The 17,304-nt window shown below is 40.2% G+C and overlaps 1 protein-coding gene across 5 annotated transcripts in view; it reads left to right on the top strand.

The window, feature by feature from the left end:
• Positions 1-17,304, top strand: part of MRTFB (myocardin related transcription factor B) — a 263,871-nt gene that overhangs the window by 59,947 nt on the left and 186,620 nt on the right. For 3 of the 5 annotated variants that reach the window (XM_082671121.1, XM_082671119.1, XM_082671122.1), the window contains exon 3: positions 9,688-9,752. The gene's annotated coding sequence lies outside the window, so the exon portion shown is untranslated. Of the gene's footprint in view, positions 1-956; positions 1,039-9,687; positions 9,753-17,304 lie in introns of those variants that run through there. The other 2 variants (XM_082671120.1, XM_082671123.1) reach the window with 2 other exon arrangements.

Below are 17,304 nucleotides of genomic sequence, written 5' to 3'. Positions count from 1 at the left end.
AGAAACAATTATATGTATAAGGTTAAGATTTTGCCCCTAGGAATAAGTCACACCTTTCTCTGCACCCCCTGACATCCATGTACATTCTGGTTCTGGGTCCTGTGTCCCATTCTTCTGTGCTCTCTACCATCAAAACGCCACCAGTATAAAGAGGAGACCATCGAATATAAGTAGTTTTCAGGGCCCTGTACAGGGTCTGGCACAGGGAGGTTTAGGAAGTTCGTGTAATGGGGGAGAAGCATTTTCCTGACAGCAGCTCCATAAAACCAGAGGGACTGTAGCAACTGCCCTCCTAGGAGTGCCTCCTCTCACCTTGGTGAACCTTGGGAGGGAAGTAAAGAAGGGCTGAGATTTGGTGCCCTCAGCGGAAGGAACAGGGACAGGGTCTGGGGATTGTCATGGAGGCGGGAAAACTGGGCTTTGGCTTGAGCGTCAGACAACCCCGGATGCCCACTCCTAGCTGTGTGACCTAGAGGTAGCAGTTGTTAACCTGGCCAAGCCTCCATTTTATCCTCTCTGAAACGGATAGGATGGTAATACCCACTTCTTGGGGGCTCTTGTGAGGACCCAGGAGGAGCTGTAAAAGTACTCGGCACCCAGGAAGCATTCCAAGACTGGCTGCTGGGATTATTGTTGTCACAGCCTTTGCAAAGGCTCCAGGGTCCGGGGCCCCGGGCGCGCGCATGCGCACGCGCACCCGGTCAGCCAGGTGAGAGGGAGGCTGCCGTCCCGCACCTGGCTTTTAACCTTTCACCTTCACGGAGCGGAGGTGGGCGGAATGGATGCAGAGACCGGGACGCGGGGTTGCGAGCCCGGCTAGACCTAACCCCGAGGCGAAGGGGCGGCTCTTCGGGAGCGCGCCTAGCCTGCTACAGGCCGGGGTCCGCGCGCGCCGCGGAGAGGGCGGGGAAGCGCGGAGGGGAGCGAAGTCTCGCGAGATCGTGCGGCGGCTGTAGCGGCAGCGGCGGCGGCGGCGGCCCAAGAGGTGAGCTGCGGTCGGCGGCAGCGACGGCGTCTGCCGTTGGGGCTGAGAAGCGGGTGAGCGCGGCGGAGACCGAGGGCCGGACGGGGGAGCCAGCCGGGCGGGCGGCCCGTGTCCTGGGCGGCCTCTCCAGTCGGCCCTGCGGCTGCAGCGGAGCCGCCGGGTCCGCGCCGTCCCGGGACCCGCGCGGGCGGGGCGGGGCTGCCGGGCCAGGGCCGCGGGACCGCAGGGCCGGTCTGCTCGCAGCCAGTCCCCGCACGCGGGTGCAACCGCGAGGCGCGCCTCAGTTTCCCCCGGCGGCGGGTTGGCGCCGTGGACGCGGCGCTGTTGCCCGCGGCAACACCATTTATTGAGCCTTAACCGTCTGCCCGCGCTTACGCGGTTCCACTGCTGGGCTGCACGGAGAGGTGAAGCGCCCTGCCCAGGGTCTCCGTGCTGGGACACGGTAGAATCGGGGTTTAAGCCCAGGCACAGCGAGTCCAGCGCCCCGCCCCGTACTTGCCTCCCATCCTTCTCCCCACCCCCACTCGCTGGGTTTTAGGGCTCGAGTTCTACTCCTCCGGTCCCTATTGGGCTGCAGAGGGTGTGTCTGGGGACCCCCTCCCCCTGCTTGAATGCAGCATGGCATATGAGTTTATTGGGTGAGAGTCCTTGGCTTTTGTCGATTTCCCAAAAGGTTCCCTGCTCCCGAAATGGTCAATAACTTTTGTTTGGCCCTGTGTGAGGGCAGAAGTGGGCTTAAAAGCAGCGGTGTGTGCCGGGGGTGGGGCGTCAGATCGAATGGAAGTGGAATATTGCAGCCCAGGGCTTGCTTTAAGCAAAGGAAACTTTTCAAGTTTGTTTTTGGTTAAGCACGTGATTCCACTCTTCGGAGCAGTGGTGCTCAACTTTGTCAGACCAAGGCTCCTCCCACTTGCAGCAGAAGTTTGTAAAGCCCCCATTACAGCTCTGAAATGAACTTCGTCAGTAATGTAACCTACCTACATACATAATTGAAAATCAGTGTGATGCTCCGATTTAAATGTAAGGGAGAAGTAAAAGGAGAACAATATATGACATGCATTGCCATATCACATCTAGCACATACTGCTGTGCTGTACCTGCTTCTAGTGAATAAGCTTGGCCTGAAGAGAGGTAAAAATATTAGAAGCTATTTCATACAAGAAAAGGAAAGATCAGAGAGATAGATAGACACAGAGGTAGGGGACGCCTAAGTGTTGGGATAAACTTTTTATGATAATGAAGAGAGAAACAAGTCCGGGTTGAATTAGGAATAACATGCCAAGGTAAAGTACAGACTATCTCAATCAACATGTAAATAATATTAATATAACCCCTCCATGAACGCCACGTTTTCAAACGACATTGTAGGGCAGCTTTTGTGCCACAAACTTGGAGGTACTGCTGCTTCGAGGCACCATGCTGCATTCCTACCGCTTATCACTGATAATAATGAATAAAATATTAGCTAGATTGAAAGGTTTTGTTTGTTTGTTTTGCTTTGTGTTTGATTCGGTGCCATTATGTTACTTAGTAGTGTAGGTTTGCTCAGTATTGTGACACTGCAATTATATGTTGAGTTAATGCATGGTGTGAGGAAATGGTCGCTAATTTTCAGACACGAGTTATTATTCAATCTCAACTTCCCTCACGTTAGCTACCTTCCCCTGAATTACTGGGGTTTTTCCATAGTTTCTTGTGAAAACTGTTTAGTATTGTGTTCTAAAGTATCGCCAGTTACCGTGATAAATCTGGCTGGTCATTGAAACGATTCTCAGGACCAGGATAAATGTTCATTATGTAGATCTGTCCCATGCATTGTGAGAAGTTCAGGCATCCTGGCTTCCAGACACTAAATGCCAGTGGTGTGCCCTAGTCACTTGATAACTAAACACGTCTCTTAGAGGACCGTACTAGCTCCTTTGAGATCCACTCTAAAGAACAGTCGTCGTTGTCTAGTCAGTTATAACAGGGAGGGGGGCAGAATTTAACTGACATTCAAACGATTTTTATTGGGAACATTTTTTCCCTGTTCTTTTTTTCTACTTAACTAATATCCATGTTAGAGAATTTGGTCAATGCATATTGTACAAGGGTGAAAACTAAAATGACCTATAATCATATTGTCCTCAGTCCTCCTAATATGATTCATTAGAAATTCTTTTCATTTGAAACTCTGTTAGTCTTGCTGCTATGGGGAAAATGCAAATTGAGTTGAGAAAGTTCATCTCCGACTATTATATAGCTACAGTGTAACATGATGAATTTCTTCAACTTTTGTTAAATCTACAAAGGAAGTTTATTTTTCCTTTTCCTTGGATAGATAAATTGCTTCTTTGCTATAAGATGTTCGTTTATTGTTCATTGCTTGTTACTTTTGAAAGGTGCTATGGAAACAAGCATGTAAGTAAAGGCTTTTGTCAGAAAAGAAGGGTATATTTTGTACCTGCTTTTTGTATTTGGAGAGAGTGTGACTCTTGAACTTGAAACCTTTTATCCGGGCATCTTGGTAGTTTCTGGTGGGATTAATCGGGTGAGAGGGAAGAAGGGAGTTGGGGGGCTCCTTCCTTTCAGAACATGAAGTTTCTCCCACTGCCTCCTCTCCAGAGGTCTGCCAGGTGCCAGACCTAAAGGTTTTTCTTACAGTGATCCTCTGATTATTTTTACTTCCCCTTGACCCATATGTTTTAACAGGACTTTAACAAACTGCAATTAAGAAATGTGTTTGCCCTGTTTTGTTTTGTTTTTGTTTTGTTTCAATAAATGACATGGCACCTCCTAGCAGGAAGGAAGCGGGGTTTCAACCCTGAAGTGTTACTGCAGTTGGCCTTTAATTGGGGTGGGGGTCTTTCCAGGGGGACATTATTTACTCACTCATTAAACACCTGTTGTGGGGGGAAAATAAATAAATAGCCTAGAGATAGCTACATTGAATACTTTTGGATTGGAAAATTATCCAAATTGAGTGATTAATTTGTATTACTTTGTGCAAGCAGTATCGTGTTCCAGGGTAAAAAGAGGTCACTCTTTTTTAATCACTACCTTTTAAAAAAATACTCATATGTACAAAAATGAACCAAATAATATTGCATGGAAGTTGAAACAGTTCCAGTGTTTAGGCGTGGAACAAATTGTTGTATGGACAAAAATCCATGCCTCTGTGCATGAAAATGCATAATTTATTATATGCATATCTCTGAGATTTATAATTAAGCTGTTTCATTGATATATTTTTTAAGATGCATATCTGAGATGGACTATATCTTAAAATTGACAAGTGATGGTTTAATTGGCAACTTTTGTTCTTTCTTAGTGGTACATAAAATAATAGTGTGTGGAAATGATGGCATCTTATCGATAGATGCCGTAAGATAGGGATATGTAGAAATTTCAGCGCATTGATTAATGTTTAACACCAAAAACTTTATACAAAGGATGACTTGCAAAATGAAGATACATAACAGTTCCAGGTCCTTCCATCTCAACTAGAATTCTTTACTTGGAAGATGCCTTTAAAGATTTTCCCCCCATGTAAAACAAATGGAGAATCAGTGTTTGTAAATATAAGAACCATTTTCAAAATGTTTAGAAGGAAACAAACCGGTGATTTTTCATGGAGAGCAGATGGTATGGTTAATGTGTTTGAAATAAAGTTAATCAGACAGTATAACCAGGCAGATCTATGAATATGCCTTCTTGGTTTTTTTTCCCCCATTCTGGAAGGTTCATGGGTCCACTTATAAATGAAAGTCGTCTCAAACGAGACATCCTTAAATTGAATTTCAACAATTCACTGTTATTTTAATAAGACATATGCTTGAAAATGTATTTATTCCGAGTTTAAGACAGAACTTATATGGGAGGCTACATGATGTCTCCCACCCTGGAAACCTGTGTATGGACTCTGCTACTGAGGGCAAATTTCATAGGAAACTCAGCCACGTGAAGACTACATGCCTTCTTCCCCAGGTGGATTGGAGCTTTTCTTCGCAAGTGCACTCCCCAAACCAGCAGCACATCAGCAGCTTCCTGGAGCTGGTTTGAAATGCTGACTCAGGGACTCACCCCAGACTTACTGAACCAGAATCTGCTTTTTAACAATATCCTCCTCCAAGTGATGCATGAGGATGTGTAAGAAGCATTTGACCAGATCACTGGCTCTCAAACTTGAGTGTGTATTACCAGAATTACTCCCTACCACTCCCAGAGTTTCTGGTTCAGTAGGTCTGGGCTGGGGCTTGAGAATTTGCATTTTTACCAGGTTCTCAGGTAATGCTGATGCTGCTGGTCCAGGGACCATACTTTGAGAAGCATTAGGCTAAAGCATCCTCATTGCGCTTTCCTATTCTCTCTTCTGATTCCTTGCCCCCCAAATAGCGCTTTTATAGATTACTATAATCATGTGCTTTAGCTTGATTAAAGAAAAAAAATCAGATTGTCGTGTATGATTTTTAGTGATGGCCACACTAATCTTGCTTGTTAATATCTAATTTCAGAGAAAAATTCTTTCATTTTTATTTACTATTTCTAAATTGAAGTATAGTTGATTTACAATGTTGTGTTAGTTTCAGGTGTACAGCAAAGTGATTCAGTTATACATACATACATATATACATATGTACACATATATATATATATTCTTTTTCGGATTCTTTTCCATTATAGGTTATACAAGGTATTGAATATGGTTCCCTGTGCTATACAGTAGGTCCTTGTTGTTTATCTTTTTTGTATATAGTAGTGTGTATCTGTTAATCCCAAACTCCTAATTTAGGAAAAAATTCTATTTTAATGCGTGTTGGATTTTGACTCTAGGTGATAAGTAGTTCTCTTTCTCTTCGTCCTGTGAGTTATACTTTTAACACTTTAAAATTCTTTTTGTATATATAAAATGTTCATGTGGTTCAAAAACTAAAATGGAGTATTTTGAGGAGGCTAATTTCCAACTCTGTCTTGGTCTAATATGCTCCCTTCGGCCACAGATAATTTTTTCTATTTGTTTCCTATAGATGTCTACTGTTTCTTTGTGTAGATACAAGCAGATACCAGTATACTCTATATATCCCCTCCTTTTTATATAAAATGTAAATTATTCTGACCCTGTTTTTTTTTTCAGTTAGTATACCTTTAGTATCTTTCTACATTAGTATATAGAAAACATTTATTTAACAGATGCAGAATATACCATTGTGTGGCCTGTGCCAGTTTATTAAGTAGCCCCAGTAAATGATGAAGTATCCCAATAAATGATGGATACTTGAGTGTCTTCCAGTCTCTTCCAGTCACAGCCTGTGGTGAATAAACTTGTGTACATGTCATTTCATATATGTGAAGTGTATCTGTGGGATATCTTTCCAGAAGTGGGATTCCTGGGTCAGTGAGCAATGCATTTATAATTTTGATAAATGCTGCCCTCTTTCAGGGTTGTGCAATTTTGAACTCCTGCAAGTAATGCACTAGAGTACCTGTCTCCATAGCCTCTCCCAATAGAGTGTTTACCAGCCTTTGGATTTGTATCAGTCTGAAAGGTGAAAAGTTACTCGTGGTGTTAATGAGCATTACTTTGATTATGAATGAGGCTGAGCATCTTTTCACGTGCTTAAAGGCGGTTTCTGTTTCTTTTTCTATGAACCATCTGTTCATGCCCTTTCTGCGTTTTTCTTTTGGATCACTTTTTTCTTATCAATTTCTAGGAATTTATTTATTTTTATTTTTTTATTTTTTTGCGGTACGCAGGCCTCTCACTGTTGTGGCCTCTCCTGTTGCGGAGCACAGGCTCCGGACGCGCAGGCTCAGCGGCCATGGCTCACGGGCCTAGCTGCCCCGCGGCATGTGGGATCTTCCCGGACCGGGGCACGAACCCCTGTCCCTTGCATCGGCAGGTGGACTCTCGACCACTGCGCCACCAGGGAAGCCCAATTTCTAGGAATTTATAAATTAGAGAGATTAGCCCTTTGTGATGTGAGTTGCAATTTCCTCAAGATTGTCATTTTTAAAAAAATTGCTGTCATGTATTTTTGTATAGAGAAGGCTTTTAAGTTTTTTCTTTAAATTTTAAGTAGTTAATATTTTATGGTGTCTGGATTTTGAGTCACGGAAAGGCCTCCAAGAATTTGGATTTGGCCCATTTTTTTTCTTTCAGTGTTTTTTTCTTTTATGGTTTCATTTTTACACTTAAACCTTTGATCCATTTAAAATTTATTCTGGTGTTCAGGAGTGATATATAGATTCAACTTTTTCCATATGGCTACCAGTTATCTTTACCCATTTGTTTCAGAATACAATACACCTTCATTATATTCTGAATTTCCAGATGTATTGGGGTGCATCTCTGGACTTTCTGTTCTATTCCATTAAGTCTTTCTATTCCTGCACAAGTACACATTATTGGTTTTATAAAATGTCTTAATGCCTTGTAAAACTAGTTTCACCTGTTGCCCTTCGTTTTCCTGGCAATTCTTGCTTGTTTATTTTTCCATGTGAACTTTAGAATCATTTGTCAGTTCCAGAAGAAAAAGAACTTAGGCAAATTGAGATCGTGTTAAATTTATAAACTAACATAGGGAGAATTGATATCTTTCGGATATTGAATTTTCCTATCCGGGAACATTGTGTATTTTTTCATTTGTTTGGTTTTACTCCCGAATCCTTCTGGAGCATTTTCAAGTTTTTCTCATATAGGTTTTGCCCATTTCTTATGAAATTTATTGTGTGTGTGTGTGTGTGTGTATATATACACATATACATGTATGTATATATATATATTTTTGTGAGATCTTCTTTTCCTTTATCTTTTCTAAGTGGTTTTTTTTTAAGGTTTGTTTTTTAAATTAATTAATTTTTTTTGGAGCTGCATTGGGTCTTCGTTGCTGTGCCCGGGCTTTCTCTAGTTGCATTGAGTGGGAGCTACTCTTTGTTGCAGTGTGCTGGCTTCTCATTGCAGTGGCTTCTCTTATTGTGGAGCACAGGCTCTAGGCATGCGGGCTTCAGTAGTTGTGGCATGTGGGCTCAGTAGTTGTGGCTCGTGGGCTCTAGAGCTCAAGCTCAGTAGTTGTGGCACCCGGGATTAGTTGCTCCGTGGCATGTGGGGTCTTCTTGGACCAGGGCTCGAACCCGTGTCCCCTGCACTGGCAGGCGGATTCTTAACCACTGCGCCACCAGGGAAGTCCCTGTAAGTGGTTTTGATTGTTTGTATGAAGGCTGTTTATTTCTGTGTAAGTACAGAAGTTTATATACCCTGAAGTTCTAAGTAGTTTTTAACAGACGTTAAATTCTGCAGAATCCTTTATACATTTTTGCCTAAAACAAAAGAAAGCCTTGGGAGTCAGGCTTACAGTTAAATTCTGTGGCTGCATTTATGAGCTCTGTGGACATCTGGGGATCTATTTGACTACTCTGAGCCTCAGTTTCCTAATCAGTAAAAGGAACATTTCTGGCTTGGTAAGAATGTTGGGAGAATTAAAAAGAGCTTGGGACTCATCACTTAGTGCCGCTTCCACCACCATCACTGCCAGCGGCAACATAGATTGAGGTTGCTGTGCTCTTTTTCTTCCTCTTTCCCCTCTCACCTTTAAAAGACAAAAAAAGAAAAGAAGAAAAATGATAAAATGATGCTAGACTTGAAGTTAAAAGCAAGTTGTGATTCACTCGGAGCAGGATGATCAATATACTGAGAAGAGAACAAACTCAGCCCCGTATTTGAGGCCCCTCCTGCCTACCTTTCTAGCCTTGCTGCTGCTTGCCCTCTCCGATGCACCCTGACCAGAGGCTGCTTAGCTTTCCCCAAAGGCCCCGTGTTTCCTATAACGCCATCCCTTCCACCCAGAATGTTCTGCTACCTAATTCTACCAGTTTAGATATGTGCTGACCTGCACCCAGTAAAAAACACGATCTGTCTCCATGTGTAGCTTGTCGGTCCTATAGCTTGGCCTTGATGGACTGGAAACTGTGAGGAGAGAAACCATGTCCCTCATGTCCACCAAAGAATACAGAATACCTGGCAAAGAACAGACACTCAGATATTTTAAAATAAGTAAATGAATAATTGACTTTGATCTTTCTTTTGCCTCGTATTATGTGTCTGGGTAATTCATCTGTCACCCAGTACATTGTAAACCCCTTGAAGATAAGGCTTATGCCACTTCTCAATAGTAATAGTAACAGTAATAATAATGGTGGTGGTGGAGGTGGTGAGAGGCAAATGGATTTATTTCATATAAGAACATATAATAATAAAAGCGAAAATTGATGTTCATTGAACATTTATTATGTTACAGGAACTGTTTTGAAGTCCCCGATGTGGATTATCTCATATAACCCTCAGCAGTCCTGTGGGTTGGATCCTGTTATTATGCACGTGGGGAAACCGAGGCACATGGGTTTATGGACTTGCTCAACATCAGACAAGCTAGGAAGTGGTAGAGCTGAGACTCAGATGCAGGTGTTCTAAGTCTAGCAACCCAGCTTTTCACCTGCTGCAAGATTGGATACAGTCGTGTGTAGGTCCTCCAACCATTTAAGAAGAGTTATTTAATTCCACTTACACCTGCTCATTTTCCTTCCCAGTCGTGCCATTTTAGTAACTTGTATTTTATTCTTTCCAATCTCTCTCAGACTTCATGTGCTCCAGGAGGCTTTCTCTGACCACCCTGCCTGGCATGAGTAGATGTTCAATTAAAAGTAATTTTAACTTTTTTCCCCTCTAGGTTCACAGTGAAGGTGCTAAGAAAGAGAATGTAAGACAGGAAAATAATTAAATATTTTTACTGAGGTAAGTTTTTTATGATTTAATTTTTTTAAAGGAAATGTCTCTTATTTTTAAAAAATTCCTCTCCATAGCCTGCTTTCTTAAGATGTAAGAGGGAGATTGTTTTAGGAGTGTTTAAGTTCATAGAACCTGAGGTTCTTAAGGTAGATGCCAGGAATGTGGACTGTTTGAATAAGGTCATTTGGCTTCCTTACTTCTTTGACTTGAATCTTTAAATTTCCATCATCTCATTGTTTTAAAGCATGGTGCTGAGAAGGAGGTCCCACAGGTGGAAATCCATAAGCTGTTTGGTGATTACATATACTTGCAACATTCAGTGAAAACTTTGATTTTAAAGTAGGGAGTTGAAGGGATTTGAAGCCACTTGGTGAGATTGCAACACTTTATTTTCTTAAATGAAAATGTGTTGTTTATTTTCTTATTATAATAGTAAGAAAAAACCTCCCTCAATGACACCTAATTCCTGCCACCCAGAAATGGCTGCCATTAATATTAATATTTTGATGAAAATCCTTTTAGAAATTTATCTATGAATATAGAAGTATTTATATACAAATCTTTAAATAAATTGGTTTACACTGTATATGGTGGTCATTTTTAAATGCAACAATATTTTTATATATCTCTACACATGAATTGTTAAGAGACATGCATAATCATATATGATCATTTTTACTGACCATGTAATTCCATTGTTTTACAGGCACCATACTTTATTGAATCATTCCTTTGATGACCATTTAGATTGTTTCTAGTGGATAATAGTGTGTTGATTAACCCTGTACTTAAATCATTGTATACATGTTCATTTATTTTCTTAGAAGTATAACTACCCACACTGAGTTTTGTTCATCTTTTTAATCCTTGCCAGTCCAATAGGAGAAAAAAATGGTATCTTTTTTTTTCTTTTTAATTTTATTCCTTTATTTATTTTTGGCTGCATTGGGTCTTCGTTGCTGCGCACGGGCTTTCTCTAGTTGCGGCGATCAGGGGCTACTCTTTGTTGCGATGCCCGGGCTTCTCATTGTGGTGGCTTTTCTCGTTGCGGAGCATGGGCTCTGTGCGCGTGGGCTTCAGTAGTTGTGGCATGCGGGCTCAGTAGTTGTGGCGCACGGGCTTAGTTGTTCCGCGGCATGGGAGATCTTCCCGGACCAGGGATCGAACCCATGTACCCTGCATTGGCAGATGGATTCTTAACCACTGCACCACCAGGGAAACCCCAGTATCTTTTTTGAGATAGCAGGGTTTTTGACTGGAGTAAACCTTATATGTTTTAAAGACCTCTTTGATTTGATAGTCTTACATAAAGAATTTCCTCATCGAGCACATACCTGTGATTCTCATGTGTAAGTGAGACACTCTCTTGGACTTTAAATATGATGAAAATGTTAAAATATGTTGAGTTCTTTGTTTTTAGGTCTATTGCCCTGATTAACTCATTATAAATAATTTGAAATTATTGGCAACTAACTAATTGTCTTGGATACTGAAAGTTTTCCTTTATAGAGAGTAATACCTTTGTTTTTTATTCACTTACATTGGACCTTAAAGAAGCTTTAAAAACTAACTTCTTAATATCTTTCAAACATGAATACCAATTGTAGAATAGCGTACGGAATGTGATTTACAAATTTAGGTGATAACAGAGTATTACTGAGTTATGTGAATATGTATTCACGTGTAAACCTATGAATATTGATGTTGAGTCTCATCTGTCCAAAGGATTTTGCCAGTTTCTGATATGAATGTGAGATCTAATTTTATGTTTGTTTTAGATTTTATTTCAATCAAATAAGGGTTACCTAAGGAAGGTCTCACATGGAACAGATACCAACTTTGTTATTGACCTACTGTTTGTTCTTTGACTTAACAAAAAGCCAGTTAAAATTCATCTCTTTTTCCTTGACGTAAAATGCATCTTATAGAATGCCTTTCATGTGGGTGCTTTACTTTTCACTCCAAGTTAACATTGTTGAGGCTGGGACCAAGTGTGTTTTATTCACCATCTTACATCCAGCAACTAATGTGATATTTGGCATGTACATGGCAGACACTCAGATCGTTTTTGAAGGAATTAATGATTGGTGAATATCATCATTGTTAAGTTAGAATTAAGATGTAAATGAGAAGTGCCTTAAATTTTAATTAAGAAATTTAATTTCTTGGAGAATAAAACTAGCATCTGTGATTTTTAAATGCATCTAAATCTAGACATGCATAATTGTAGTGACACTTGCTACCATAACATTTTGTGATGTTTTGTTTGGACTGTTGATTTGGATTCTGTCCCGTTTCTTTGCAGAATCACATATACTGCTGTGTTTTAAATCTGCTTTTTTGTCTGTTTCTTCTTGTTGCTGTTAAGGGCAAAGTAAGTGAAGTAGGTCAGGTACTAGATCTTATTAAAGAACCCTATTTGTGTTTCATATTACAGACATGGGAATATCTTTCAGTTATGTTATTTGAAGACAAGGATGAAGTAAATGTCCCCAAATATATTTTAAATTATAATGGAGAGAAATTGAGTTATATTTTAATTGGGATTCAGCATTTATTAAAAATAAAAGTAGGTAAATAGATTGCTAGCCATTCAGAAGAATGTGTAAATCTTTGTTAAGTATCCCGCCTATTAAGCTTTTCTGACGCATAAACAGTTTTTCACAGCCAAAATAAACAGAGAATGAAACAATTATCTAACAGATTAAAGCAATGTTGAGGACTCTTGTTTCATACATTTTGTTTCCACTAGAGTATGGGATTCTAAAGAATGCATGTGCTAGTTTTAATCAGTATTTTAGCAGCAGTTATTGCATGTAGAAAAATTTAACTTATTAAATAATCCCCTAGCAATTTTTATTTGTACTTTAATTTTCTTAGCAGCTCCTTCCTTAATAAATAGTCTAAAGTTAAATCTAGGCAGACTTGAAAGGAAATTATTGAGTCTTCATTAGTAGGGTCTAAACTAATTAGATTTCCTGGACTTTACCCTCTGATATCATATTGTGGCGAACGGTATGATTCTGTATTCGTTTTCTAAAGTACCCAAAGTTCTGGGTTCTTATATCTCTTTTCTGCAGTAGTATAGGGATTTGCTTATATTGTAACTTTCATTTCACTGATGAGTTAATTTCTTTAATTGCATGCTTTAAAACCCCAATTCTAAAAATACTCCTGGAAAGTGAGGCATTACTAGTAGTAGTAAAACTGGAGTCTTAATTCAACTTAAGACTTTATCATTTACTTCTTTTAGCTGCATTTGTAAAAAATTTTATACTGTATTTAAACAGATTTCAAGACATTCTTAGTACTTAATGGGTTGGATTGTGTGCTTGCAAGTTTGCAAGCATAAAGGTTAAAGTTTAGACTGGCAGTGTAAGTGGTTATTGAATTGGAAAGTTAGAAAGAGGAGAAGTTCTGTCTTCATATACAGGGTGTGTGGTGGTAGAATATTTAGGTGAAACTGTTTCATTGTCAGGGTGAGAGTACTGAACTGCAGTAGGAGGGCAAAAAACTTGTTAAGTGCTTATACGCGATATAGGTAACAGCTCCCTAGCAAAGCCAGCACTCTGGCCTTACTCCTATAGTATCTGTAATGAGTTGGTCTCTCACAGAGGTTTTTGTTGTTGTTTGTTTTGGTTTTTTTTTTGGTTGTTTGTTTTGTTTTGTTTTTTTAGAGGACTGTATTATTTCTCACTTGTGAGATCAATGTTTTATTTTTTATTTATATTTTATTTTTGGCTGTGTTGGGTCTTCATTGCTGCGCACGGGCTTTCTTTAGTTGTGGCGAGTGGGGGCTGCTCTTCGTGGTGGTGCACGGGCTTCTCATTGAGGTGGCTTCTCTTGTTGTGGAGCACAGGCTCTAGGCGCATGGGCTTCAGTAGTTATGGCACGTGGGCTCAGTAGTTGTGGCGCATGGGCTTAGTTGCTCTGCGGCATGTGGGATCTTCCCGGACCAGGGCTTGAACCCGTGTCCCCTGCATTGGCAGGTGGATTCTTAACCACTGCGCCACCAGGGAAGCCTCCAGAGAGGTTTTATTAAACTCTGAGTCTTAAGGGGAGAGTTTTGGAAAGAGGGGTAGAGAACAATAGCTTTGGGCCACAAGTTCCATAATGAATGTGGTGCTTAGGGAAACTCCAGGAATAGCTGTCTCCAGCCTCCGAATGTCCCATTGCCCTTGAGACATTTCCCTCCTTGCTAACCCTAGAAACTTTTCCTGGTGTTGTGGTGTGATGGAACATTGTCTGGAGCTGGGCGGAGGGAGTCTGACCGTCTCCCGGTGCAGGGTCTAGATGCTCTCTTTAAGTAGACTTCCAGCATGGGAGTATGGCATATTCTAGCACTGTGATGACAAATATGGGAAGTCCATGCAAGCTTTACCTTCGTTCCAGTTTGTTCAGAGAGGACACCTAGTTCATGGTGAGGGTTATGTTTGTGTCTGCTAAACCCAGTAAGTTTTGTTTTAAGTAGATTTCAGTCTATTCTAATGTAACAAAGTTTTTCAGTCTGAATGTTCTAGCAGCCATCACTCAAACGTTAATTGCTGTCAGTGGGAAGGGATATCCTCCTACATCTTTTCTGGAGCGCTTGAAACCATCCCACTTCCTTTTTCTTTTACCTTAAGAACTGATTACTGACACTTGGGAATTATAATCAGATTGCATCAATCTTTATAGAAAGGTTACCAATTATTGCACTGGAAAATAGGCATTTGTCTCTCATAGTAAGTGTTTCTCTTGGTGTGTCTCTCTCAGTTCATTGCTTTTAAATACCTCTTAGGTGAATGAATGCTTTGTGTCGTGCCCTGATTTAATACATTTAAAACAGACTTTATTGATGGCTTTCTTACTTTCAGTTATATGGGAGGGGGAATAATTTATTCAATATGGAATTTTCATAGAATATTTCGGTTGCTTAGATGTCCTTGGGGTAGAAAAGAAAGGTTGATGTCAATTACTTACACTGTGATATAAGCTCCAGAATCAGTATTTGCGTTGAAAAGTTGAGAGCAGTGAGGATATTTATGGTGGGGATGTACATATAGAGCATTGGACTTTACCTCTTGTGTGTATTCTCTCATTTTGTTCTCTAATGACTCTCTGAGGCTAGATACAGTCACTCCAGTTTTAGAGAATAGAAGGCCTTGGTTATGAGATTTGTCCTTCGGCACTCAGCTAGTGTGCTTAAAAGAAAAACAAAGCAATGACTTGAATCCAGATCTCTCTGGCTCTTCTGGTGTTCACCAACAGAGAAAAGGGTCTCACAGTTGTTAGAATGTTTCCATTATTGTAGATTAGTGAAATGTTGGGTGGAATGAAGACACAGCTGCTTTATTACCACCATCACCATCATTCTTACCCTCCCTTTTATTTCTAATGTTCTTCAACATTAACTGGTAAAGTTTAGGAGCCTGCCAGGATATCTGGCTCATTGTGTTCAATACAACATAGGCTTGTTTAATTTAGCAGTGCTCTGAGATGAAAGGTTCACGACGGCCAAGTACAAACAGACCTTCTGTGGGATGTTAATTTTGTTATAGGAGAGAATGCTTGTTTTTCCTTGCTCTGTGCTAATAAAGAAGCTGGCACATTTTCTCATGAGTTAAAAAGGACTTGGACTTGTTTAAATCTGTATAATCAAAGGGAAGTGAGTGGTTCTGATAAACATTTTTCTTTGTGCAGTCTTTGGTTAATTCCATTTCATACCTGCCAGAGAATTGCAGTGTGCTCTTTCGTTCTTTCCTCTTTTTACTTTGGATTTGATATTATGGTTGGTCATTGTAGGGATTTGGTGGTAGGAAAATAAATCATTTCCTCGTTTGAACAGATTGTGTGTTTTTTTGTTTTCTTTTATGACAGGTTATCCTATAGCAGGCAAAGTAATTCAATCAGACCCCTACACAGAGGTGTCACTATATGATTTTGTGCAGTAATTTTTTTTGGTAACAGTTCTATTGAGATGTAATTCACATACCGTAAAGTTCACCCGTTTAAAGCATAGAATTCGGTGGATTTTAGTATATTCACAGAGTTCTGCACGGATCCCCACTGTCTAATTCCAGAACACTTTCATCACCCCAAAAAGAAACCCCAGGCGCAGTAGCAGTCACTTTCCGTTCTTCCCTCTCGTTAGCCCGTGGCAGCCACCATTCTACTTTCTGTATCTGTGGATTTGCTTATTTAGAGTATGTCATATACATGGAATCATAAAATATGTGTGACCTTCTGTGTCTGGCGTCTTTCACTTAGCATGTTTTTGAGGTTCATCTGTGTTGTAGCATGTATCAGAACTCATTCTTTTTTGTTGCTGAATAACTCTGTGGCACGGAGATATACATTTTGTTTATTCATCCCTTGATGGCCACTTAGGTGGTTTCCATGTTTCGGCTCTTATGAATAATGCTGCTGTGAACATTCATGTACAAGTTTTTTGGGTGGACATCTGCTGTCGTTTCTCATGGATTTATACCTAGGAGTAGGATTGCTGGGTCTCATGGTAATTCTATATTTAACTTTTTGAGGGACTGCCAAACTGTTTTCCAAAGCGGCTGTACTATTTTACGTTCTGATCAGCAGTGTTAGAGGATTCCAGTTTCTTCACATCCTTGCCAACACTTGTTATTTTTTGTTTTGTTTTGTTTTTCATAGTAGCCATTCCAGTGGGTGTAAAGTGGTATCTCGTAGTTTTGATTTGCATTTCCCTAATGGCTAATGATGTTGAACATCTTTTCATGTGCTTCTTGTCCACTTGTATATCTTTTTTAGAGAAATACCTATTCAAATTCTTTTCCCATTTTTAAAGTTGGGTTGTCTTTTTATTGTTGAGTTATAGGATTTCCTTGTATATTCTAGATGAACCCCCCCCGCATATGTCCTTATCAGATATATGAATTGTAAAAATGTCCTCCCATTCTGTGAATTGTCTTTTCACTTTTTTTTAAATGTTCTTTGAAGAAGTTTATAATTTTCATGAAGACCAGCTTATCTATTTCTCTTTGGTTGTTTATGTAGTCTTATCTCTGTTTGAGATTTTCTGTAAGTTAAAAAAATCACACCTTATTTCTACACATCTCTCATTTTAAAAATTGGTGCAAAATTAAATGGTCAGCTGTTAACTATACCGTGGGTTAGAGGTTTTAAATATCTTTCGTGTTTTTCAAATATTCTCATCTAATTCAAAGTGAGAAGACCAAGTTTCCTAACCTAATACCGAATGTGCTTTTTTCTAAATTAGAAAAATGTCTTTCAGTGTTCTGCCTAGCTCAAAATTCATGCGTCATTCTGTGAACGTTTTTAAGTGTTTTGTGTGTACTGAGCACTTGATTGGGCTTGGGGATCCAGAGATGAGTGAGACATGGCCCTATCCTCATGTGAACAAGAGCTCACACGCCAAGCTAGAAGCATCCACAGAGGACAGTGGAGGTCCACAGAAGGCAGGAAGGAATAGTCTCCTGTATCTGGGTGAGAATGCCTCACTGAAGAGTGGACACTTACAGCAGCTCTATTGAGGTATAATTCACATATCATGAAGTTCACCCATTTAAAGTATACCACTCAG

Source organism: Grampus griseus (genome assembly GCF_964374135.1).
Source record: "Grampus griseus genome assembly, chromosome: 14".
In the NCBI taxonomy this organism is placed as follows: domain Eukaryota; kingdom Metazoa; phylum Chordata; class Mammalia; order Artiodactyla; family Delphinidae; genus Grampus; species Grampus griseus.
Note: the sequence above shows the minus strand (reverse complement) of the source record. Positions and strands in the feature narration are given on the sequence as shown.